This window comes from Phalacrocorax aristotelis, chromosome 2 (genome assembly GCF_949628215.1).
Source record: "Phalacrocorax aristotelis chromosome 2, bGulAri2.1, whole genome shotgun sequence".
Taxonomy (NCBI): domain Eukaryota; kingdom Metazoa; phylum Chordata; class Aves; order Suliformes; family Phalacrocoracidae; genus Phalacrocorax; species Phalacrocorax aristotelis.
This window is the reverse complement of record NC_134277.1, coordinates 131,224,926-131,251,102: the sequence shown is the minus strand read 5'-3', so window position 1 is coordinate 131,251,102 and position 26,177 is coordinate 131,224,926. Positions and strand designations below refer to the sequence as shown.

Sequence of the window (26,177 nt, the reverse complement as noted above, 5' to 3'; positions counted from 1 at the left end):
AGACCGAGAAATGTGTTTTTAAATAAGTTCCTCCCTGACAAACCTGTACTATAGAGAAACCAGCCTACTAATAATAGTAAACAGACAGTCAGACCAAACAAAACAATCAAAAACCAGATGCTTCATATCCTTTTCCATAAAGACTAGTCTGCGAGGAAGTTGCACTGACTTGAGGCACTGCTGAGAAGCATGTCACCCCTACTATCTATCTTACTTTTAATCTCTTTTGTAATCAGGAGGCCCCCAGTGTTCCCCAAGCTGTGTTACCTGGGGGCACAAGGTACAGCCCCAGCCTAGGAACCTAGGGGACCTGTGCATGCTATCACAGTAATACTTCTGGTCCCCCCGCCTCCTGTCACCTCGCTGTCGCAGAGTCCCCACTCAAGCACACACCTCATGTGCTTGGGGGTGGTTCCTGGGGTTACCTGTGACTGACCCACCACAAGGAAACTCAGAAAGTCATCCCCACATGGCCTCAGTCCCATGCCAGAAGCATTACAGGAGCCACATCCTCCCAGGTGAAAAAGTTTTGCACAGGAATGGCAGCAAATATAAGCACGGAATATGACTGATGGAGTTTACTGCCAGATCAGGTGTCCAAGTCCTTACTTAGACCCTGAATTATGTGTTCTGCTGTGCGAAATAAATATACCTGCTGGATTCAGCAGGACTCCTCAGCTCCCTAAAACAATCTCCTGCAGGCTCTTCAATAAATCCCTGGTGCAAGGATGCTTTAAGATCTTTGCTGAATATCAATTCTCTTAGCCTGAGTTCTGGAAATCTGTTCTCAAAGAGCTGTTTGAAAATAATCTTCAGTCTGAGATCTAAGAGACTCAAGAATGGCTTGTTGAAATTATTCTGTGAATAACTTCATCTCAGAAAACATTTTGAAAAGGTAGCACGTAGAAATGCTCCTTCATTTTCCAAGTGGAAATGTATGTGGAAAGACTTTCTTCATCTTTCAAGCGCACATACAGGTACTTCAATTTCACAGTCCTGGCTTCTGTAGATGAGAGAACAGTTTTGAAGCATGGAAGCTGAGGCTGAATACATTCAAGAACACATTTTTATTTCCAATGCACTTCTTATTATGCAAAGTTCCTATTTAACAATAAAGAGACATGATTTTATATTATCTTTATAAATGATATATATACCTTGTATCTTTACAGATAATTAATCGTAAGCCTGCTCATGAGCCAAGATTGTACTAAGATGCCTGACACAGCACATAATTATTTTCTCTAGAAGTAATGGAGCAGGCAGTAAAGTTTATGTCCCAGCACCTGACTGTGCATTATGCACAGAGTGGGAAGGCAGGAATGGAAATTGGTAATCATGAAATAGAAGCTTCTGAATAATACAGAATGGATCAGGAATGGGAAGGACCAGGATGTATCGGAAACCACTCCCAGATAACAGAGAGGAGATAGAAAGGCAAAAGACAGAACTGTAGTGCTTTTCTTCATTTTGCGTAGGAAGGAATTTGGGAGGCATCCCAGTTTACAGTGATTATTGTGGGGAAACCCTCAATGCTTGCTTTACTGGATGGTTTTTTTTTTCCTAAATGTAGATGAGATGTTCTTATATGAAAGGTGTCTCATAAACTGCATCAATGACCCAATTCAGGAATGCTTAGACCAACATATAGAGAATCCACTTCTTTGTCCTTAGCAGGCTCAGCGGTGAGGTCAGGCCAGGCTCCTCAGAGCTTTACCAAGTCAAGCCTTGAAAACCCCAAAGGATGGACACTGCCCAAATGCTCTGGGGCCCTGTTCCACTGCTTGATAATCCTGAGGATGAAATCTGTTTTTCCTTATATCCAGTCTGAGCCTCTTTTGTTTCAATTTATTCCCATTGTCTCTTGTCCTCCTGCCATGCATGGAATGGGGCTCCATCTTCTCAGTGACCTTCCTGTAAGCACTGGGGGGCTGCTGTTAGATGGAAGCTGTCCATGCTGAACAGCACAGCCTCTTCACACAGGGCAAGGGGTCCAACCCCAACCATCTTGATGGCCCTCTGCTGAAGCTACTCCATTTTATTGACGTCTTTCCTGTATTTGGACCCAGAATTGTTAGGTCCTAACAAGTGCTGAGTAAAATACATTTTAATATTTGTTTAAAGAGGTATTGCTATTGTTTAAAGAGGGAGAAGTGAGCCGAACTAAGTGAAACAAAAATTTCACAGACCATTTCACTTGTAAAGTGAATGAATCGGTGAAGATTTTCAAATAGTTGGATAGACTGAAAACATGATTTTTCTATTTCTGATTATTTCTGAACTTTTAATGTTATTCTCAGGACCAGGGATTAATAGGGCTATTAAAAATTCTGGGTTTGTTATAGTTACAGGCTGACCAAAGTCCTCTGAACTGGGAAGAAGTCTTCCAATTAGTTCAGTGGTCACTGCTTCAGCAGAAATGAAAACTGGTTTAGAAATCATTTTGGTTGTTGGTTTGGTTGTTGGTTTTTTTTTTTTGTTAATAAAGCAGACTGATTAAAGCAGAAAGGATTTGGAAAAGAAGTGCAATTTTATATATGAGAAAAGAGAGATTTGAAATCCCCTCTGTCCCAGGCCCCATGTAAATGTAAAGAGCACAGCTGGAATGAAACAAATGATCTGACTGGTTTCTGATGAGCTGGGTGGTGTAAATGTTTCACACTAACCACACTGCACACTCATAATATAGGAGCTAATTCATCTGCTATGAATACATTCCTGTGTATGTTGTCCTTTAAAATAAACAAGCAAAAATGAGTAATTTATCAGGAGTTAAACGAATATTTTTCCAGAGGGACCCCTTCTGTCCCAAACGGCTGATTTTAGAGCCTAAAAGCAGGCATCCTAAATGCTACATCCTCTGCCTCAGTATGTGAAACAGTTATTGCTTTAAAATATGGAATTTCAAATTTTTAGCACTGTCAACAAGTTCCAATTGTTCCTGAAAATACCATTCAGGCTGCTTATTAGTTTCTTAGAAGACTGTAAAACTCTAAACACAGGGCTGCGGACAGTGAATAATGATAAGTTTTCAAAGCTTCTATTTACAATGGCATTGCATTTGCAAAATGAGCTTATTTCTAGATTTAACTTTAGAAATTTTGATGGAAGGTTTATAACCACAATAAAGCGGTTTTACAGGAAAAGTCTCCTGGAAAAAAAGGCTAATCATAGCCAGCTCTGCATGTATTTAATTTTACAAATCCTTTTTATTTCTTAATACCTTAAAATACATCAAAACCATATTATTCTTGAAGATATCATTATGATCTATTAACATCACAATGATTAATGTATTTCCCAGAGTTTTTCTGTAGTAGGAATGACGTTATTAGCTTGCATTTGTTCCTGCAGAATCTTCCCCATAGTAAGGGTTACTCATGTAGGCAGCTCTGATCATAAGCTTTTAGTAACAGATACTCTGAGACTGAGGGTCACAGGTTTCTTAGACTAACACAGCCTCCAGATAAGTTCCTTCCGAAATTAGAGGTGTTCCCCAGGGCTTACAGTGAAGAGCAAACAACGCCTCTTGGACAGAAGCTTCAGAAAAACTCTACAAGGAGGTTGTGGCATAATCCCTGCTGTTTTCTGCCCAAACATTTTCCTTTGTGGCAGAAGAATTAAACACTGAACATTAACACAGAAAAGCTTCCAGACTGAAAATGCTCTGTTATTCATGTGTAGTGTCCTGATGCATATCTGGAAACTGTAACTTGCACCTAAAGAAAAGCAGGACACTGTTTGGAAAAACCACTTACTGTGGTGTTGTTGTTAAACAGGGGCAGTGCAAAAGAATTCCAAGCGATGGAAAGAAGGATATCCTGAAAATATAACATTTTCCTATCTCTGCTCTTTTATTCAATTTTATAATGCACTTTTAAAAAATTCCTAGCTCTCCTTAGCATATCCTGTTAAAGCAGAGTAGTTTCAAGTAGACGACATGCCCTAAATCCCCTCCCCAGACCTGCAGGATGGGGATGGAAGCACCCATATAGCACACAGCATAATCCACCACTTGGTCACCTGCTTGGGTTACCCCACCTTCTTGTTTATCCATTTTACTGAAAGGTCTAGAAACTTACCTCTTCCCCAGCTGGTAAAGTATCTTCAGGTTATAGACATGTTAAAATTTGGACAAAAATATACCAAACATTTCAGGATATAAAGACAGAGAAAGGATCTGAAATGAAAATTGCATTATGCTGAAGTATCATATGGCACTGGATTATGTTTCCATTATCTCCTACATTTAAAACTCTGTTGAGCCCTCGTCAGAGGCATTTATCTTAACACTGCAACTATTTGTAAGGCTCTTCCACATTTCTTTGCATGATTTTCTCTCCTAAAACTAGGCCTTTATTACAATATTGAGTTACATATGCAGCTTTTCACAGAATAAAGCTGGGAAAGAGATATAGCAAAATGTCTGAGCATTGGCATGTGTTTCCTACATTCACTAATGTAGTTTTTATGTATCTGCAAATGAAATCCTCCTGTGTTTCAAGTAACACCTATAACCACATTTTCAGGGCACAGCGTGGGCCCTGTGGGCCGTGGCCGGGAGCGGTCGGGCAGGGTCTGGCAGCCTGTCCTGTCCCACCTCCCAGACCAGGAGCAGGGCACTGGGGGGCACCAGGGCAGCCCCAGCCCCAGGCATCGGGCACCTCCCTGGGGACGGGGGACAGGCCCAGGCCGGGCTGGGACATGGACCCACCAGTGGGCCTGGCTCAGCAGGGCCCATGGCCTGGCAGGGCTGGGGGTAGCCCAGGGGGCTGAAATGGGGTCCTGAGCCATGGGCAGGGAGGTTAAGGCCCCCGGGGGTGGGCAGGGGCAGGCAGGGCCTGCGGTGCTTCATGGCTGTGACACGCACGGGCAGCAACAGCGTCAGTTGTAAATGAGCGAAAAAGTATCCATACAGCTGAATGAGAATAAAACCCCATTATCTATAACTGTAGAAAAGTTGCCCTGCAAGTTGCAATGGACATTTTGCCAGGAAATTGTTATGGATAAATCCACAGAATTGGCTATTCTGTGAGGAAGGGTGTAAACAACTACAGTCAAGCAGAAATTGCAATACAATAGAATGGAACATGTCACAAATCATCACCTTTAGTAATATGATAAAGAGCAGTCTATTTATTATAAATTATCTTATCTTCTATGGTTTAACATTCAGTTCAGCAGTCTATACAAAATATATATCAACATTTAACAGTCAAATGATACAAGTTTTAGCTTACAGGTGAGGACAAAGTGGGAAGGCAATTTCAGGAAGAAAATAACCGTAACGAAGTAGCAAAGAGCTTTTGCTAATACATTTTCTCTTTAGTGTGAAATTGCTTAAAACCAAGGCAGCTGATTTACCAGTGTGAATCATATGTACCTCCAGCGTGATAAATGCCACAAGTTAGCATCTAATACCTGCCTAAGGCTTATGGCTGAAAAACTACGCCTTATGCCATATGTTATGGAAATATCCTATTGAATAGGATTTTCGGACAATTTTTTAATGTATCATTCTCTGTTTGTGAGCTATATGTTGGATATAACACTTTCAGTATTTTTGCATGTTTTCTTACATAACATCTTTCATCTAAGTTCCTTGATTCACTGTGGAAACCATTAGCTAATTGAGTATCACTGGTATCAACAAAATAATATTGAAACTAAAACAGAGAAGGATCAGCTTGACTACTTGGAGCTAGGCTAAGCTTTCTGCTTACTCCCAGACTTGAGGCTTAGATGGAAAACCTTAACTTTTCAATCTGAAAATAAATTTCAAAACAATTTTATGTTGTGGAAAGAAAAACAAAAACCTGGAAGGGTTTTGTTTTCATTGCAGTGTGAAATGAAAAAACCTGAATCCTTGAAAGCTGAACTGTCATCCTCTGAGCAGCTCTACCTTTAATGAAAGACATAGTGTAGATCATACATCCCTACAATATTAAATGACAACAGTCTTATGTATTAAAAGCCCTCCCTTAAAATCCGATTATATTACTACTGAGGATGTTAGGCCAGAATGACTTTCCAAAAATAATACCATTCTGCAATTTATTATGGATGATGACATGTAAAGGTAGACTGGGTCATGAGCTTGGATCCTTAATGATCATCCAGGTAAGCCTCCTCAAAGATGTATTCCTGACTTGTTTCCATTCATCAACCTTTCATTTGAGCTATGACTGTCTTATGCTAATTCATCTCTTTACCTGTAAACTGATCATGCACTATTCAGATATTATTAAGGGAAATGGTAAGCCAACAGTGCCATATCTGGGTGAATGTTCAAAGTAAAGTCATGGTTTCACTTACTGCTCTGTACTGTAGGAATATAAGACGTACTGTATTTCTTCAATAATGTATGGTGTGTGTTACCTTAGGACCTAAGTAAGGGAACTGGCAAAGATTTACTAACATTTACTTATTTACTAATACAAAACTTTTAGATTGGTTCATGATACAGTATTCACCTGGGTTATGGTTCTTTGCCATATATAAATATGCAACCATCAGACATTCTACATTTAATTATTTCTCAACACCATGCCTTTTGTCTCTTTGAAAACAGAGGGCATTTAAATTGCATAATCTGCAGGACATTCAGACTTGGGTAATAACAATACCAGCAGGTACTAAAATATGACATACTACTTGCTGCTGAGTTGTGAACTATTGTGGCAGATGCACCGTCTGGTAACAGGCCAAGTGCAGCACATCTTGGTCAACTCTGAGATAGCACAGTTGTGCCAGCAGATGAACTTGCTGAACCCATGGTCAGACTATTGTTATTATCCTGATACTTTTTTCCCAGGTCCCTAGACTACAGAGTCTCTCAGAAAAAAATCCTCACAAAATGCTTGTGCCTCAAGAAACAGCACTTGCTGGCATTTGAAGGATTTAACAGTAGTGACCATCTGTTAGTGTTTTGGTTCATTACTGGCACAGGCTAGACACAGGTAGGATATTATCTTCTTTCCACCATTACTAGAATTGTTTTTGAATCTAACAGTATCAACTGACATCTGAACCTAGTTTATGCTCAAGCATAAAGCAGCAGAAAAGGAGCCTAAAATGACTGTCAGCATAAAGGCAAGGTTCCTTAGAAGAAAGGAAGCCATACTGTAGATGGGGAAGCCAAGATGGGAGGAACCAGGGATTACTACTCTAGTGAGAAAAGATTGTTAAGTGTCATTTTCCCAAGCCTTTTCTATACGTGTAACATTCAGTAAAAGGAAGCTTTTATGATCTAGTGATCAAAGTTGTTTTTACTTTCACAGCTAACTATTATTGCTTTTGTCAGCTGTGCTGACAATGACGTACCTCCCTATCACTTTTGGGAATCATTCTGTATCTTACAATAACCAGCAGTTATGATTAACTTATTATTCTTATTAACTGGCCTTCTAGGAAAGGATGTTGACAATTGAAGATGGGATAAAACTATTATTAAGCATGCAGCCTCCTTTATTTATAAATGTTTCCTGAATTCCCAGTTTTTCTCTGATGCTCAGTAGTTATGCATTCAGTGAATATTTCTTGCCTTTTCCCTTCCTCCAAGAAAATGACATAATGTAAGCAATCAAAGCCGTTGGCTATAAGGAATTAGCAAGAGATCACCCTGTGGAGGGTCTCTCAGTCTATGAATACTACTAATAAGGCAATAAGTGTGAGAGTTTCCTCAATGTGTAATTGCTTACTCCTCATCTCAGCAGGTTTTTCTTTACTTAATCATCAGCAAAATAACCCATGTAAATCACAAAATAGTCTAGTTGTTTGATCATTCCCTTTCTTTGTGTTAGCCCTTTGATATTTAACCTCCCATTTCAGTCAGGTTTACAAAGATGTTTTCTGGAGAAACAGTATGTCTCATCTGATGCTATATTAATCATTTGGAGAACATGTATGTTGCTAGGTTGGCAGTAAGTGTATGCATATGAAAACAGGCCCAGTTGTGGGCCACAATGAGGTCCTTCTGCAACGGACCAAGAGCCCTTCATCTTTATTGACCTAGGGAGCTGGTCAGATATGATGGCTGCTATAACAAAGACATTTCTTGAATACAAAAATGCCCTTGCAGTCGCACCAGCTAATCAGTCTGAAAATCTCAATTTTATTTGGCTTTAAAATACTTCAAGATAACAGCACAATACAGTTGACATGCTGGAAGAAAGGCTAATACTTAATCTTTTCCAAGCCATGACAGACATGCAAATTAACATCTGACTGGAGATGGCAAGCCTTTTGGTAAACTTTAAGTATCTTTTCACCTACTAACTAAAGCAACACTAACTCCAGAAGAAAGTAACTTCACCAGGCAAATAAGACACTTGCATTTCTGTTAAAAAAAAAAAATAAATCTTTGCAGTAAGCAATGGGTTATGTTGTCCCTGTTTTGCTCTACAAACATTTTTCTTTTCGCCCAGCTTGTGAGAGAACAAGTGGACTGCATGCCAACTATGGTACATCTACTGATTATTTTCTATAATCAAGCAGGTGGTGGTGTGCAAGAGGATCCTGAAAAGTAGTAACTTAGGATCCACCTGAATTCATGTGAAGGGTAGTAACTTCCATGTGGATCACAACAAAAGAAGGATCATATTTTCACATTTTTCTTGTCCAGCCTGACCCGAAGAATAAAACTTATAAGGCCACCATCTTGGAAAATTAATAATCTTACACATAGGTATATGTTATGTTGGAGGTAAAAACTTAATACTTAAAATAATATTTTAAATGAAATTTCATATGACAGTTTCAAAAGAAGAAAAACTTAGCAGGATGAATACTCTTTTCTATTGTAGATAAGCTCTTACCCATAGAGATACACAACACACTCTAAAACTGCTCAGAGATTAAGGTATGTAAGTTATGTGGCAAACATTATAGGGATCTTAGTTTCTATCCTGCTTCATGGGATGAAAAGGAGCGTTTAACTGCTTGGCTCCTGCTGTTCTTGAATGAAAATCCAATGCTTCATTAATATTTATCCCTTTCTCTTCTAACCCTACTATACATGCTCTCTTTCGGAGTTTCAGGAAAAACAGCAATTATCACATCAAAGGTCATCAGTCCACCAGGGAAACTTCAGTCCTTAACTGATGGAGAATTGCTGCAGCTTTTGCAAACATCCCGGATCAGGCGAGCAAGTGTTTTCCCTCCTCCCTTCCCTCCTGTGTCTCTTGTTGGTTTTATTTAATCAGCTTAGAAGACCTCCTTAGTTTTCCTGTGATGCCATACACCATCCTAGACATCAAAAAGATTTTTATGCTGCTGTTATATTTATACAGAGTGAAAAAAGAATAACAATGATTTAACCATACTACACAATAGGTCCAGTCTGAAACGGTCTGAAGGACTCTGCTTAAATTTCCCGAAAGATATTTTTGTTAAGCTCCATTCTGAAGTTATTGGCAACACTCTCACTTACTTCAGTAGTAGCTGTAGCATTAAAGAACAGAGGTGATCTGTGCAGAAGAAAATTACAGAGATGTTCAAGTTACTGAACAGAAGAAATCGCGAGAACTGAGAAGAGACTTTAATCCTGCCAATAGCAAGCATTAAATAAAAAAGATATGAGTCAAATCCCCAAGATAAGTCAAGAAACTGGTCTCAAAATAATGATATTTTAAAAAATAATAAATGAGGTGTTCATGTTACTTATCTTTTGGCTTCATAGCCCTTATGGCCATGCATTTTGAAAGTTTTTTTGGCAATCCTAAGTCCTAAAGAACATTTCTTTTTTCTTCCAAAGGAGAGATAAGTTTTCCTAGAATCATATGATGCCAAAAATGAGATGCATGATAAAGCAGAGAGAGTTGCCAATGCTAAAAAATGTGTTTTCTTCAGGGCTGAAGAAGACAGTTCTGATGACACACAATAGGAAGGGCATCACACTCATCTGTGTTTCCAGCCTCACTGGAGAATAGATGACCAAACATCATTAATTCTGAGTATTACTTTTTTTGGCTCTTGTACCTTTGCATAATGAATTAATTTAGGCATGTAGGAATCTTGACACTAATCAAAACATGACTTCAGTGTTATGTAGCCTGCTAGCAGGGGCTGTTTACCTCCACTAAAACAAAGTATCATTCAGTGCTTTAAAAAATTATTAAAATAAATTAACAAATTTGGCAGAACTATGAGGGAATACTGCTCCACTTTGTCTGAAGTATCATTTCTTTCTCACTGCTATTTCTGGCTCTGATCCTCTGCACAACTCCCGTGGCCAAGTCCCATTAAATAGCAGTCTTTCCTACTTTATGTGTGAAGCTGTGCAGAGAAATTGCCTTCACGATATTGTAAAGCAAAACCAAATAATTTTATCCAACTTACTGCTTTAATGTAATTAGTTAGTTGATTCGATTTAATCATTTAATCCATGCTCCCTAGTGCCTCCTTTAAAAGATAGAGAGTAGAAAGGAACACTCCTATGTACTGAGCCAAGCCAGCTATATGTTTCTGAAGCATGGTTTTAATTTTGATAGAATTACAAGTTTGTAGTTCCATGTTTCTCCTCTTTACAATAAACTAATCTCACGTCTGTAAGGGTGGGGACCAATCTAAGAAGCCACAGAACCACACAAAGCTGAAATTTCAACTCTTCCCAGCTCTGCAGCCCTCCTTACCAAGACATGAGCTGGTATGTCCCTTCTGCATGAGGGACTTCCCTCACCATCCACCACATCATGTAACAGTTTTGGTGAGGATCCTGTTCATGTACTCATTTTGATAGGGCAGAAGGGGAGAAGAGGGAAACAGACAGAAGAGTTGTTTCTTCTTCCAGACAACAGAAAGACCTGCTGTCTTCTTACTGTGTGCTGGCAAGGTGGGAAATATTGGTATTGCTACTGCAGCTTTGCATCACGTAACTGCCTCAAGTTCCTTGGACACCCTGCTAATGCAGGGGCTCCTACACAGTTAATTTACTTAAGGTAAATATGGCAATATGTTTTTACTGTACTTTCATATTACTGCGCCTACTCCTTGGGTGTTCAAGAGTTCAGTGTAGTTAGCCTAGCAAAATAAGCTCAAGAATTATCTAGAAGTTATTTTGTATAGAAATGGACTTTGTTAAAAAGTGACTTGAAATGTTAAACAATTGGTTTGTTCAAATAGCTGAAGTAATTGAACATCTGAGCTTGACTTCAGAACATGAATATTCTCACAGAAAAATACAGTGCATTGAGGAATTTTGCCTATGGCTATGGTATGAAAGAACTGAATCATCCCCTGAAAAAGAGATATTTCCTCAATCTTCATAGTATAGCAAAAAGCTGCCATTCGAGCAGTGAAACGTTACTGTTTGTTTTATGATTAGTACATTTGGCCACACTGATACTTTCATCTTCTTAATTCCTAGTTACTGCTCTGTTTTTAGCACTGTTAATTTTGTTATAATTCAGCTATATTTGACAAGCACAGCAGAAAGCAGCCACAGAAGCAGCTGAAAGAGTTTCACTCAGGTGCGCTGAAAGTCACCCAGGTGAGCTGAAAGGAGCTCCCTAGGTATGGAAGCATTGGTAGCAGACAAAGGACATGTCACAGGTCACATGTAAAAGCCAAGTATGCTGAACTGCCCTTAAATTAGATCCTAGGTGAAAATAACAGCAGAGACCACATAGGCTTTTTTTAAGATTTCTAATACGAAAACAGTGACATCATGCCTCTTGCATAAAACCCCTCTGTTGATACCAAAACCTTTGTCCCGTCAGCACTGAGTTACAGTACTGTACCATGTGTTGTTATGAGTTACTAGAAACACACTAAGGTTGTCAAGCTGCTGCAGAACAGTCAACTCTAGGAAAGTTACAGGGCAGGAATGGTGCACTAACAAAAGCTGCTCTGGTTAGCTGTTTCTGGATGGTGTGATAAGCACTGATTTTCATTGACAAAGAAATGGTTCTGAGCATTGTACCCACCAGATAACCTCTTTTCCTGAATCACAGTTCTGCAATGGGGACACCCTGAAGATAGATTAGTTTACCTACTGGATACTCACAAAGTTTCTGAAGCTTTAGGGAAACATGTGAATTTATGAAACAGAATAGGCAGTGTGCTTGTGGCACAGGGACTTCTGGGCCTTCTTTTTCCAACAGGCTGAGGAAGTTCAGTTGAACAATACAGTATCTGGATTACACCACTGGAAGGGCAGAAGTTGTACAAAATACATTGGGCTTTGCATTTTAATGACTTTACAGTATATCTATAGACTAGAACAATCACAGTGAGATAAAAAAGAAATGCCCCAAATCTTCATGTGAGATACAGTATTCTTACTTATTGCCCCCAGGCACTGCATATTGCAAGACTGCTGCTTGTCTAGATACAAGGCTGTGACTAACTGATGATTAATTAGCTTAACTTATACTCTCATCAAATTCACTACTTTCATAAATAATTTCCTGAATGATTTAGCTCATGTAGACAAACTCAGGCAATAATTGACATAGTTCGAATAATTCAACACTTCTAGCAGAAAGGGTCAAAGAAATACAAGCACACAGAAGCCTTACCCAACGTCCTTAATGAAGTTTTCTCTGGGGTCACAAGCAATGGATGTTTTTTGGCTACACAGAGCTTTCAGAATGTGTTCCACATGGCGTGTCTTTGGTCCTTGTTTTGATAAGAAAGGATTAAGGGACTTGCCCAGGCAAACACCAAGACATGATTGGAACTACCTGTATTGTTAGGATTTCCCAATGCATTTGACAGACAGTACTGACACTAGTGTCTTTCTCAGTTTAGGCAGTGTCTTAATTTTGCCACTGTTTACATCAAATATCTAGGAAGTTTTGGTCAGAATCTTGTCTACAGCTACAATCTAGAAATATTTGCTGTATGCGACTGTTGCCATCTGAGTCAACAGAGGTATATGCTGTCAAACATCAACCACAAATGTATGAGACTGTATTTTAATGACAAACAGAACCATTCCAATATAACTTTTCTTTACTTTTCAAATTGTGAGGCTTAATTATTTAAAAATTTTTAGAAAGTTCTTGATGATAAGTTACTATAGAAATTAAAAATATTTGCAGCCCATAGAGACCTTTGCTACAGAACAATTAAGATGTTTCTCATGCTATGTTTTCTCTAATTATGTTTCAGTCTTGCCCATGGATCTTAGCTTTCCGTTGTCTAACAGCACATTTGAGGTTTCTGGATTTCATTTATACACAAGCTAACATTATAGTTTCAGAACCTCCACTACTTGAAATAGGACTTTTGGAAAGAAAAGTAAACAATAAAGGAATATACATCATAAAGAACCTGGGGGAATGTCCCAAAAGTTTATTGTCCAGAATTCTCTGCTTTTGGCAAGACAAAATCAAAGGCAGCTAAGAACAATTTCATTTGAAAGTGCCTTCATCAGGTATGGAATCAGCATGGTTCAACTGCAGCAGCTTTCACAGCCATCATAAACCACTAAGATTTTAATAAATCTGAGGCTAGGCTTTCAAGATTACCCTAGAACATATGTGTCTCACTGTCATATGAAGAATGTACATGTGAAAGAATGTTAAAAGTTTGGAGAAACTGAAAGAATCAGTGCTGGAATGCTATTTCATGCCACAGGCTTTCAAGAGCTGCCCTGGTCATAGTGCCAGTGTCTGTCTAGGATTGATGCATTAGAGTATCATGATGTGAAGTACAGTTTAGAGAGGAATGCACATCCTTAAAATCAATCTCTTATTGACAGCTTAAAAACATCTATCCTACTAAACCTAAGTAAGCACTAAACCCCCTTCAAACTATAGATATGCAGAGTGGGTTTTGGAACACATGGACCGCTCTGACTGAACACGGGTCTGTTCACCTCCTCCTGGCACTTCAGAAAGACACATTAATTAAAATAAAAAAAAAATCCGAACAAACTGTCTGAAACCTTGCAGCACTATGCCTCCACTAATACATCGCAAACTCCTTTTCTGGAAAAATAGACCATGGTGCAGAAGCAACTGCTTCACTCCCCCCCACCCTTTGTCACCTGCCAGCCTCAGGGTTGCCATCAATTCCAGCTCCACTGTGGGCTTGGCAGAGCAGCACTGAGCCCAAATTAATAAAGCCCAGCTGGACACAGGTTGACACCATCAAGAGCCTCTGAGTTTCCCAGGGAAATAACTTGCCATGGAGCCAGATAAGATTCATATGGGCTTATTAACTCCAGCTCTGTGTAATGCAAAAGCAGCTGTACTGATTATGGAGTTGAGATGCTCCTGGAAGCAGTGTAGCCACATTCATGTGGCTCTGAGCTTCAGCTAATATCTGTGCCATGAATAATCTGCAGCACATGGATAATCAAGTGCTGACTGTATCCTGCTTCTGAATGGGTGGACAACCAACATATCTAGTGAGGCAGTGCTGAGACAGAAGAACTTAAGAGCTCTGAGTCTAAAAGAAATTCAAACCCTTCTTTATTTCTAGGCTGTCAGCAACTTGTTTTGCACAGAAAAACAAGACTGAATCTTACTATTTAAAGGAAGGAATTTCATACTTATAGTCAGATTCACCTTCATGCACAGGATCAAGCACAAAAATCGACGAATCACTTCAGGTCTGTTTTGATGACTTGTCAGCGCTTCTTAGGACTTAGGCTGATCCTCCCTTGAGGTATGAACGTGCCCCTGAGGACTCCACCCTGCTTGTTGCTAAACTACTTCTGAAGGTGATAAGTGCTCTTACTTTATGGTACTAATCATTATTTGGAATTGCTCAGACACTACAGGGCTAGCTCTCTAACTTCTGGTTTTAATATTTTTCATTGGAAATAAATAAGTATAATTGACTTATGTAATGCTTAATGGGAGTTAATATTACTAAATGCTTACTGAGTACACTGAATATCTTAATCATGAGGAAGATACTCACGAGTGTCCTCAACACTTTCTTCACCTCTGTCTTTACCAGCACTGCTGGGTCCCAGGCTTTGGAAACGAAATTGCCGGTTGATCCAAACGCCAACCCACCATCAGTGAAGGAAGAGTTAGTACATGAATTGTTACAGGAGCTTGATCCCTACAAATTGATGGGCCCTGACAACATCCACCCAAGGGTGTTGAGAGAGCTGGATGACATCATTGAAAGGCTACTCTCCATAATCTTCGAGAAGTCATGGAGAACAGGGGATGTCCCAGAGCACTGGAGGAAGGCAAATGTTACCCCTATCTACAAGAAAGTATTGAGGGAGGATCCGGGTAACTATAGGCCCATCAGCCTTACTTCAACCCCTGGGAAAGTTATGGAACAAATCCTCCCGGGGGCCATCACAAGTCAAATGAAGCACGTGATTGGGAAAAGCCAACATGGCTTCACTAAAGGCAGATTGTGCTTGACAAACCTGGTGGCCTTCTACAACAAAGTGACTTGCCTGGTTGACATGGGGCAGGCAGTTGACATTGCCTACCTACACTTCTCCAAGGCCTTTGATAAGGTCCCCCACAGTCTCCTCATGGAGAAACTGATGCGTTATGGCCTCAACAAGTGGTCTATGCAGTGGGTGGGGAACTGGCTGACAGGCCACACCCAAAGGGTGGTGATAAATAGCTCCTTTTCCAAGTGGCAACCTGTCACTAGTGGAGTCCCCCAGGGATTGATATTGGGCCCAATGTTATTCAACATCTTTATAAGTGATCTGGATAACGGCATCAAGTGTAGCCTGATGAAGTTTGCAGATGACACCAAGTTGAGCGGGGAAGTAGACACTCCAGAAGGGTGAGCTGCTCTGCAGGAAGATCTGGATAGGCTGGAGGAGTGGGCCAGCAATAACCTTATGAAGCTCAACAAGGAGAAGTGTAAGGTCATGCACCTGGGAAAACATAATCCGGAAGTGCAGCACAGACTGGGATGCACCTGGCTGGAGAGCAGCTCTGTGGAAAGGGACCTGGGAGTCCTGGTGGACAGAGGGCTCAACATGAGCGAACAGTGTGCTGCTGTGGCCAAGAAGGCCAACAGGACGCTGGGTTGCATCAAAAAGGGCATCGCCAGCAGAGAGAAAGAAGTCATTATCCCACTCTACTCAGCGCTTGTCAGGCCACACCTGGAGTACTGTGTACAGTTCTGGTCCCCTCTATACAAAAAGGATGTGGACAAGCTGGAAGAGGTCTAGAGAAGGGCCACCGAGATGATCAAAGGACCGGGAAGCCTGCCATATGAGGGTAGGCTGGGAGAACCAGGTTTGTTCAGCCTTGAGAAAAGGAGTCTTAGAGGGGATCTCATCACCATGTACCAGTACTTAAGGGGTAGCTACAAAGAAGATGGAGACTCCCTCTTTACATGGAGTCACATGGAGAGGACAAGGGGGAATGGACACAAATTGCTCTTGGGGACATTCTGATTGGACATGAGGGAAATTTTTCACACTGAGGACAGTCAACCATTGGAATAATCTCCCCAGGGAAGTGGTTGACTTGGCCATGTTGGACACCTTTAAGAGTCGTCTGGACAGGGTGCTGGGCCATCTTGTCTAGACTGTGCTCTTCCCAGAAAGTTGGACTAGATGATCCCTGAGGTCCTTTCCAACCTGTGATTCTGTGATTCTGTGTGATTCTGTGAGTTACTTGCCTCATGAATACAGGCACATATACCCCTTTTGTAATAGGTAAATGCACATAAAAGTAAGTTAGGCATATACTGGATTTTAATTACTCCTGAGGGCCACATAACATAATAGGCTGGAATTTATTCAAGTTAAAAATGACAGCATTTTTAATCCAATCACTGTCTTTACTTTGCACATACATCTGCATCTACTTAAATAATTACACTGGGTAGGATTCACCTCCATGTTCTAGTCTTTAGGTTTCCTTCTCAAAATGTCAGTAAGTGATGTAGGTGTCTAAGCTCCCACAACAGTCAGAGGGGAATCTAGTCTGTACAGTTAGGGACACCTGGAAACTATTTGGCTGTCCAGGTACAGCTCTCCAAGCCCCACTAGCTGTATTGATGCAAATGCTATTGCCTGTAATGGGAGACCAGATATTCACACACTAACACCTACATCTAGGTGTCTGAATCCCACCCAGTAGACCAGGTAATTGGTATAATTTCTGAGCTATTGCCTAGCCCCTTTTACTGCAAATATATTGAAAAGCATACATTTGAAAGAGTTTTAGGATATTATCAGCCTACTATACATATATGGACTAAAATCTCCCTAGAGATGCTCCTTCAAGTTGTACTTAAAGGTACAACTATTGTAGAACTACAAAAGGTATACAGAGAGAGGAAGAGGATGAAAGAGTCACACTGGGGAGGGTTTCTTAAATTTTCATGATATCTCAGCTTGTGTCTGGGGAGTCAATGATCACCACAACAAAACAAGGCTAGAGATTATATCGATATCTTTATCTATGTCTACCTACAGGCACACACACAGATATATGCATTATTTTCCTTATACACACATCTAAAATTCAGTACACTTATTTTCTCATAAGGGTAGACAAAGCATATTACTGTCCTATAATCTGCAGTTAGGAGGAAAATTATAGACTTGTGTTCAGAAGCATCAATTGTAATCCTGAATTTTAACAGTATAAGCCAATGTAATACTGTTGCCTTTGGAAGAGTGACACTGACATAAGCCTTCACTTGCAACACTAAAAATATTCACTTACTGCTTTTCATTATGCTTTAGTGAAGTTGTGCCTGAGTACCCAGTGCTACTGTGAGGGAAAGTTTGGCACAATTTTGCCCTTTAATGCTTTTTTACTTTCTCCTGAAGCCTCATATGCCATCATACTCGACAGTGCGCTGTTCTCCTTCCTCTGCTCTGCTGTGCAAAGCAAGCTAAGGAAGATGTCCAGATCCCAAATGTTGCTGTGAAGAGCTTGGAGGCAAACTATATTGCATTATCAGAGCATATTTAGTGTCATCCTCCATCTGCCATGTTTACATCTTCCACAGCTTTCTACAAAGATAAAAAGGCAACTGGGAAGAGAATAATAAAAAAAAAAAGGTTCAGGGAAGTGTCTAAAGTTAGGGAAACTTTAATAAGGAAAAATGTGCTGAGAGAAAAGGGAGAAGGGAGGCAGTGAAACAAATGGCAGAGATGTGAGAAAGGCATGTCCGTGCACAAGTCAGTGCTGATTAAGCTGATCAGGTTCAGTTAAACCCCTGCATGAACACCTCTGGGAACTGTGACACATATGCGAAGAAATGAACAATCTCTAAAAAGACTTGGGTCACTATAGCATGAATCAATGTGCTTTTCAGCAAGCATACAACAAATCACATCAGTGCACTTTCAGGGAAATTTAGGAGCTTAACTTCAGAAGAGCAATTAAAATAATCCATATCTATCGTGCTGCACAGCTTAAGATACCTAAGGTTCCTTGGAGACCTAATGCCAGGCTTCTGGGTCTGTTCAGTTGTCACCCTGCCTTTGTTGCACTAATTGCCTAAGATCCTGCCTTTTAGCTAAAGCTGTTTGGGAGATGCAAAACAGGCATAAGTCTCCAAAGGTGCCCAATTTGTGAGGCACACATTGATCATGGACAATTCAGGGGATTTTGGGGATCCACTAGGAAACTGGAAGTCTGAGATTCAAGCCCTCCTCCTCCTGATGACCTCTGGAGCTCCAGACCTAGGAGAGTTCTTCAGTCACCAGGCAATGGTGACAAAAGGTTCAGTCTACCTCCCCTGGGAAAGCTGCTCCAGGCAAGATCCGTATGCTGGGCAGAAGGAGGAGGGGGGCTTGGTTCTGCAGGTTAGATCACTTGGTGTGGGGACAGAGTGCTGGCATTCTTAAGACCTTTCTGCTCTTCATCAAATGACAATTTTGGGATAATGTATAAACAGTCTACGAGCAAGCACTGAGACTGAGGGCATTATTTCAGGCTCCAAGTATCTGTTTCCCAGAGAAGCCTGACTGTAGCCCTGACGTAGGTTTCTGCATTTGTGCGAGACAGATATCTAGGCTTTCCATCCCTTTGCCACCCCTTATAAGCTGTTTCCATTTCCCTTTGCTCAGATCCCAGCCTAGGAGAAAAAAAATCTGCCACACAAATTGTAGGTGTCTAATAATACTTAGCAAATTCTATTCCTAGGGCATCATAACATTAACTCACTTTGTTGCCTTTTGCCTCAGGGAACAGAACTTTTTTCCACATGTTTTTTGCCACTAAAATATACAGGAGCAGCCATGTATGGTCTGTGAATATTTGGGAAATGTCAGGCTCCCATCCGAGCAGCTTAATGCATTTTCTGATTACCTGTTCAAGATGACTCACAACATTGTGTAAATCTTGGTATTGTCACACAGCTTGCTTATGTCACTCAACAACCCGGGAAGGGGCCTGGAACGTTAGCTCTGCTCCTGAGTTTCAGTTATTTGATCAGTCTTCCTTCCTTAGGACCAATCCTTGTGACGTTTCACAGAGACCACTGTTTTTTATAACTGCACTTGTAAGGCTAGTTTGACCTACCGTACCTAAATATTTTCAAACAAAAAAAGGAGTTTAAAAAAAAAATAAATATATAAATTATTCTTTTTGTTTCTTTTTATGATCTAGAAAAAAATTGCTACCTAGGTAAAGTCAGCTTTAGAATTGTTTGCTATTTAGCTAAAGGGATTCCTTCATGAACTAAATGAAGCTACAGATTTCAGAGCTGGAGGTTTAATAATTCCCTTTGCTGAAGGTTCAAAGGCACAGAGCCCTCTTGGGCAGAGGCTACAGTTCACCAAATTCATTGAATGAATGCTAAAAAGACCCTGATCCACTCAAACACAGAAACAACTTGTCATTACTTGCACTGTCAATACCTGAAAACATGTGACCTTTGCTGCCGGCAAAGTAACATCTTATAGCCCAGAGGTACATTAAATGAGCTTAACGTAGAATCAGTTTGACACTAACATTAATCTAGGGCATGCAAACTTAGGAGAATCACAAATCTTCTTTTACAGCGTGAAGTAGGTCAAACACTTCCCTTTATAGAAACGACATTTGAGTTCACATAGCTAAAGAAAATACACATTATTTAAAATAAACATCTCTAAGACATATGCAAAGTATTTTAATTAAGTAGCTGCATTCTATCCTTACTTTTTCTCTGCCTTTTTAACAGCACATATTCTACTCCTTACTAAACCCTTGTTCAGTTTGCCAGCACCAATAAAATTCTACATCTCTGAACACGCTGCACTTCAGTGATGGGTGAAATGATCCCTCTTATTTTCTTCATATAGTGAAGTAACAGTGCTACTTGAAAATGTATTTCTTTATTTATACTTATAGAAAAGCCATAAGTCTGCAAAAAGAAAAAAAATCAGTGAAACATAAAACCCGGAAATCTTTTCTATTGTTATTTAGATAGAAGGCACAGACATTTCAAGTTTGTATTTATAAACTCTGATCTATGGAAGCATTTTGTTGCTATTCAACGTACTGATCACGAATGCACATAAACTGTTGTCCTGCACTGAAGATTCAGCTTGCAAAGTGACACCTTCTTATTCAGCAATATTTGCTTAGTGAAAAACAAACTTCAGAACCAATCCAACAGCAAAAAAAGAAGAAAAGTTTGGTCTTTTTTTTTCCCCCTGTTATCTCTTTCCAGCCAGTAATGTTAAAAAAGTAAACAGGTCCTTTTTATGTCACCTTGTGTATTAACTCAATAGTTAATTACATTCCTGTCAGATACAGTGGGGCAAGTCCTCCAGAGGTAAATGGCTTCTTCAGACGTTATGATGGAAATATTCTAGTGAGTAGCACTATACAGGGCACCTAAAGTTTGTAGCCAGCAAATTTTTGCTAAACGAATATCTCTAATGTAGCCTATAGACCTCTATTACTAGTGATTTATAATATATGTTATATTGTTAAATTGCTTGCTAGAAAGCAGAAGCTGTATAACTTTAATGCATTCACTGTAACCAGCATGAATCACAGGAGACATGGGAACCTCATGATACTGGTCTTATGAGAGATGCACATTAAGAAAAATCACCGTAAATTTTTCAGAAGTCTGAAAGCCCAAATAGAAGAGCTCTACCTTTGAAATGTTTCTGGAATGGGACAGATCCACTCAGCTCTCTCTCCTCACCTTTTTTTTTTCCACCTATAAGCATCTCTGTCCCACCTATTCCAGTTGATATCCTTTGAGTTAATAGTTAAATCTTCGTTGCTGTTGTATTTCAGCATCAAGCTTCACCTTCACCTCTGTATCACCTCTATTTTGTATCCCAGCCAGTGTTGTGTGTGTGGTACAATATTCAGACTGGGAGAAAAGTCTCTCAGCAGAGACCCAGAAGAAAATTTCGGTGCACCTGAGAATCAGACCATGCATTCAGAAGGTGGTACAACAGTACGCGGTAGTGACTAGAGAGGAAATAATGGGAAAAATATAAAAATCGCCACTACCACCCCAAAATATTCTCAGAATACTTTTCTTCTTTCATAAGGTTAAAAATTCATCATGATCCAGCTGATTATCTTGAGGTGTAAAGGCTATCCACTATGTTTATTCTGGGCATCACTGAATATAATCCTACTAGAATATTAAGTGTAACCTAAGCAGGAGGCCCTGCACACACAGTTCATCACTTCCATGGCATCAAGGAATACGGGATTCTATATCAGGATATTTACAAATTTGTCTAAGTCACAATCTAAATTCGAAGTCCAAGTTTCCATAGAACTACTGTATTCTTTAGTTGTTTTATGCTATTCTGGATGATTTCAATAGTTACACATAGTTTTAAATATTCAGGAACACGTGTACATGATGGTTTAATTTGGTACTATTTAAACTATGAAAAGTTGTGGGGAAAGCCTCCTACCTAAAAGAAAAAGTTAATGTGTGTATAAGAATCTAAAAATGTTGGTGAAGAATGTTTTCATTTCAGTTACAATTACTGTGTCACCATATCTTATTTGCTTTCAATTAGTTGCATGGTTGAACATCGTCACTCAGTCATGTCTCTGGCTATTTATAAATATAGAATTAATGGCTATGAAGACCTGCTTTGTTAATCAGTGGTTATATTTTATTGCCTTAGTCATCTTAATTTACATCTCACAGGATTTCAAAATCCCATAGAAGCTCTGGACCTGATCATGGAGGGGTCTGAGAACGCCTGCAGTGGGAACCAGTGTGGCCTGCAGGTTCCAGGATCAGTTCCTAGAGATAAACATGCCCACTGTGTGATACACAGCTGCTGAGCCGAGAAGCCTGGGATTTCTCGATGGCATTTGTGAGCATCCCATTACTGCATTATCCAAGCACTCCGTAATCTTAAATGTATCTGTTTCTGCAGCTCTCCTGTGAGATGGTGAAGAAATGTTTTCCCTGTAGCGCTGACTGTAGCGCAGTCATATGGGAAGTCTTGACTGGAGCAAGGAGGTGAGACTAAATTCCTCTACCAGGCTAATCAACTAACTAGTGCACCACTTTTCTCACTGCAGTGTAACACCAAAGGAGCTGAGAAGAGGGCGACGACTTAGAGAATCTTTCATGTATACCTCATCTCTCGTTTGTACATACTCCTATATATTAAGAACAGCAAAACTGGCTGGAAAACCATGCATTTTCCTTCCACATGAGGAATAAAGTGTAAAGCATGGTCAAAATATTCCTCAGAATTAATATCCTCACTCTCAACACTTCTTTAGGTGAGAGCCTGCCCTTCACTAGTACATAATCTGGTTGCTTGTCAAGACCAAAACCTACCAGGCCTTCACGTGACACAGATAACAGGGCATCTTCTTCTTCTTTTTGGGAACAGATTGAGGAGGCGGTAAGGATTAGAACTAGAGGCAACAATGAGCAAAGAAATGTTGTCTTAGATCTGTAAATCTGCAAGGCAACAACAAATGCGGGACAGTTTTCCCATTAGTATTTCTTGGCCCTGAGTAAGTAAGTTGCTTCATTGCTATGTCAATAGCACATATACATGTATAAAAACACGGCCAAGTGCTTTTCTCACTGCAAGTATATTTAAACAGTTGCAGATTTGTCATTTTTTTTCTAGATGACCAAAAAAAGTCCTCTGTGAAGAAATATTAATCTTATCTGTATACTTCACTCAAAAAGCATTTATTTACAGTTTTAATATTACTGTATCTTACCACTGATGTCACATTAGGCAGTTTTGTTTGTATGTTTTTGCTTTAGCTGTTTTCTTTTGTCATTCTGGTCTTAATACATAAAGCCAGAAAAAAGTTTTCTTTCTAGTATTCTGTTTTTCTATTCCCTGACTATATCATTACAATATTAATGATACTATAGGTCTACTTCCTAATAAAGATATTTTGCATTTTTGCAAGAAAAACAGTGAGATAGTTCTGGATCAAGTTACTGGCAGTAGAAGTGTGTGGCTGAAAAAAATCTCCATTCTCCTTAAACATCCATCTGAATGGAAATATTTGGAAGGGGTAAAGGAAATTATGACACATACAATCCTGTTACAAAACCCACTTCAAAAACATTCTTTACATGAAATGTTAGAAGCATTTTTATCAGACTATGCATGTCTTATTTTGATGCCCTTGCATAGCACCAATTCTCCACTAAGGCACGGTAACATGACCGATACTGGATAGAAAGGAAGTGACTTGGCTCTTACAGGAAAAAATACCACCTAAATGTGGGAAAAGGTTCATAAATACTTCCAGAGACTGGCATTTTGAAAGCTTAATCTTGAAATATTAAGAATACATTTATACAAGCCTTCCTGCTTTCAGTTTGGTGCAGGCTGGGAAGGAAGATTTTTGGATTAATTTTTCTTGCCCATCTCTCTTTACCTGAGCATAGTCTCAGCACACTGCCCACCAAACTGCTGACTGCTGGTTCCTCATTAAGGCATGCAATGCGGAGGAACACACTGGTAAGAAAACCAATGAAGCAACCTAATCAGCAGCTGAGAACCCATTCCACTAAGTAGCAGGAGGAAACGAAGGTGAAAAACCTCATACTTCCTCCTTGGAGCTCTACTGGTGTGAACTAATTTAATAGGGGTGAACGGCCACAAAGGCAAACAAGTGCCTGTTGCTTCATGTAAGTGACATGGTAGGTTACAGATATATTAAAAGTGGATCCCAGACTCTTCACTTTCACAACTTCTAAAGGGAAAACTCCATGATCACAGACTTTCTATTCTATTGACAGGCTGTAGAAAACCTTGCTCTGGATCTTAATCAATGCTGTATATAGAAAAACATAGAAAAGGTTTATGTGTGAGAGGGTGATGGAAGAGAAAACTAAAAGGAAAGGGCACTCATTTACCAGGTCCAATCAGAAATGTGCTGTGGGCAAGATAGTCACAAAATGGAGAGGAAATGAAGTGGCAAAGTCATGTCTCCCTGGAATATCTCATTCTGTCAGCTGTATCTATTGTAGTTAAAAGCTATTTACCCTAATGCATTTAGGGGGAAAACCCATTATCTTTCAGCTAATAATCCCCTTCTACATAATCCTCTTTTCCAAACCAAGAAACTTGACAGCTTGAGGGGAAAAAAAGAGTTGAGAATGAGTCAGTTTTGTTTCCAAAAGTGTAATATACTAATGAGATAGAACTAAGGTCACTGATGGCAGAGATCACTTGGGAGGGATGCAGAAGCAAATAGTTTAGCGCATGCTTCTTAGCACATAATCTTTGTGTGGGTGCGTGTTGGAACGTGTATGCATATGCAACACAGAGATCTACCTCTCTGTTAGAGGATTTTTCCCATGGGACTTCCCTATTTTTGGTAGGTATTTCCTTGTGACCTTTTAGCAGGAGAGAAAAAAAAGGCCTCTAGACAAGGAGATGAAAACACTTGACAAGATCCTGGCTAGAGAAAGTCTGTCTGGCTACAGATTCAACATGGCTTGGCTGCGTCCCATGTAGACAACTAATAAAAATGAAATATCACAGCACAGAAAGAGGAATCCTACAAGAAGATCGTAGTTTTGCTGTACACCTTCTAGCAGGACACTCAGCAACACCTTCTGCTGACAGACCAGTGGCTGTGCCTTCATTGTGCATACAGTGAAGTGAAGGGTGATGTAGTGAACTGTAAAAAAATGTTACTTGTACTCACTGTATGTCTCTGTTCCTCAGCTTCCCAGCCTCTCCTAACAATCTACTGCCTGTGGGGATTTTCCAAGTTATTCTGTGAGACCCATCTGACCATCTACCAGGTTTCTTGAGTGGAGAAACCACTGGTCAGCCCAATACTCTTGACCTACAGATCCCTCAAGCAGATTCACTCTCCTAAGCTCTGTAACCTGGAGTGAAATGCTGTAATGCAAGACCCTCTGGTTCTTGTTTCAAGATCATGCTCATTTCACATGAAGTGAAATGGGTTTTTCAAGCTCTTACACTTTCCAAAAATAAACTGGAATCCAAAAGCCTGTTTGGAACTGGGACTTGGATACGTGTGTGTGCAATAACGAAACTACTTTTCTAAAAATCCTGACCCCAAGGGTTAAGTTGTATTCACTTAATTAACTGAAGTTGGCTTTTGGAATGTCAGTGGATAATGTGCCAGGAAAGTCTTTGCACTGAGAGTGTCATTAATAGATTATATACATAAGAGACATGATTTTTAAGCTTCAGGTCAAAAAGCCACCTTTTCATTTTTCTTGGAACTTTCCAACTATTTTAACCATGGCACAAGTGATAACACTTTATTTCATAATAAATAGTCTGAAGGCATTCCTAATACTGACAAATATGAATTACATTTATGCATACTTCACAGTTATAGTTTTATTGTACGAGATACCATGACCCTAAATCTGTAGAGAAAAGGTATGTTTATAAATTTTTAAGAAATCTCTCTACAACAGTAGATGATGCAGTCAATGAAGAGTGAACCTCTAAAGTTTCAGGTTAGATAAACAATGTCCAAGATTTTTTTTTTTTTAAATATGAACCTTTAGATCTGCAAAAATTGCTTGGAAACCTTCCAATATGAAGTCCTTCATAAAATTATTTGTGTTTCCTACCTTTGGTAGACTGCGAACATCACTAAAATGATCGCTTGCCATTTCATTGAATAGAACTGGAAGGTACTGCAAACAATAATCCAATCCATTCTCTTCAACAAAAGCAAGATCACTCATCTAAATCATATTATTTCATAACTTCCACTTCTGTGGAAATCTAAGGCAGGCATTTTCTTGGCCCTACTCTAGTTAACCTCTTTAACAGCAACCTAGGAAAAATATAGATAAACCTAGGAAAA

General features: G+C 39.7%; 1 protein-coding gene across 4 annotated transcripts in view; it reads right to left on the bottom strand.

Annotated features, from left to right (window-relative positions):
• Nucleotides 1-26,177, bottom strand: part of SULF1 (sulfatase 1) — a 125,063-nt gene that overhangs the window by 73,188 nt on the left and 25,698 nt on the right. The window contains exon 1 of one of the 4 annotated variants that reach the window (XM_075085200.1): nucleotides 19,863-19,947. The exons of the other annotated variants lie outside the window; for them this stretch is intronic. The gene's annotated coding sequence lies outside the window, so the exon portion shown is untranslated. Of the gene's footprint in view, nucleotides 1-19,862; nucleotides 19,948-26,177 lie in introns of those variants that run through there. 4 annotated transcript variants of the gene reach the window in all.